Genomic DNA, 1,673 nt, shown 5'->3' with positions numbered 1-1,673 from the left:
GAACTTTGTGCCAACACGGCAAGATGGCAACCGCAGGACACGGCCAGAGACCTAAAGAACCAGATTTAGATGCCTGGGACCATGCTTGAATCTGAATTTTTTTTTTTTTCTTTTCCCTCTTAGCAATTTTCTGTCATGATTGTAGGCTTAAGGTGCTGGGTAGGTAACCAACAATTTCTTAACCATAGAAATTTCTCTAGTAGAAAGTTCTCTAGTAACTATCCCAGGACATATTTCTTAACCATAGAAAAGTCAAGGTCTCTAACTTTAATACTGCTTTCTCTGTCCTTAGTCATTCCTTGCTGTGACTCAAAAACTGGGAGAAATGTGTGCATGATTTATCCAAAAAAAGCAATAGAGCTCTGTGTTTGGTACACATTTGCATATGAGTGCCAACTGGCTAGTGCCAATCCTTTGTTCTGAAATATTTGGTTTCATCCACAATTGGACTCAACCACAAATTGGCCTTTTATGTGGAAGAGAACACAACAGGACAGGTAACCAAAATCCAAACTCCTTCAAAAGAGAGGTTTCTGCCTCCACAGAAACCACACTCAAGGACCATTTCTGAGAGATAACGTCTGTAAACAAGCTTTCATGGAGGAAAGACTCAGAAAGGGAACAAAGAACAGATGGTTTGTATTTAAGATCTGTCTCACATTTGCAGACCTTACAAAGAAGGCTTAGTATGGAGATACTCTTGATTGCCTATCAGTCCTACCCCGACTGACCTTTGGTGAACCTCTCTTCACCTCATGAGGTTTATGTTTCTTTTTTAAAAGATTTTATTTTTTTTTTAAAGATTTTATTTATTTACTTGACAGAGAGAAAGAGATTACAAGGAGGCAGAGAGGCAGGCAGAGAGAGCGGGGCGGGGTTGTGGGGGGCGGAAGCAGGCTCCCTGCTGAGCAGAGAGCCCGATGTGGGGCGTCATCCCAGGACCCTGAGATCATGACCTGGGCTGAAGGCAGAGGCTTAACCCACTGAGCCACCCAGGTGCCCCATCATGAGGTTTATGTGAATATTAAATTAGTTAATATATGTAAAAACTGAAAATAATACTTGACATTTAACACTCTGAATGAATTTTGGATAAAGAATGACTAATAATTATGAATTAATTTTTAATTATATGCTATTAATATGTCAATATATTAATTTTTATTCCTTCCTTACATTTATTATAATTTTTCTGTTATTCACCCTTATAATCGAATATTTGTTCAAGCAAATATAAAATTCTCACACTGTCTTTTCTTGAGCATTTTGAAAATGTTATTTCTTTGAATTCCTCCATCAAATACTGCTACCGAGAAATCTGAAAACAATAACAGTTTATAGCCGTATAATGTCTATTATGTATTTGGCTATATATTTATGGGTTTTTTCTATTGTAATGTGTTTAGAACCCCCAACAATCTTATGACATGGAAATTATTACGATCTGTATTGTATAAATGAGAAAACTGAGCGACAGAGAAGTTAACTATCCTGTTTAATGTTAGCTAGTGCTCGTGTTTGGCAGCCCCTGGATGCAAAGCTGGTGGGCTCCAGCCCGGGAGTGTGGGTATTGGCCCTCTTTACTGCTTCATTTCAAATATCGCTGTAATGCTTTCCCTCATTAGATGATCTGCCAATTCTTTTTTTTCTGTAAATTGTTTTTATTATGTTCA

This window comes from Mustela erminea, chromosome 21 (assembly GCF_009829155.1).
Source record: "Mustela erminea isolate mMusErm1 chromosome 21, mMusErm1.Pri, whole genome shotgun sequence".
Taxonomy (NCBI): domain Eukaryota; kingdom Metazoa; phylum Chordata; class Mammalia; order Carnivora; family Mustelidae; genus Mustela; species Mustela erminea.
This window is presented reverse-complemented; position numbering follows the sequence as displayed.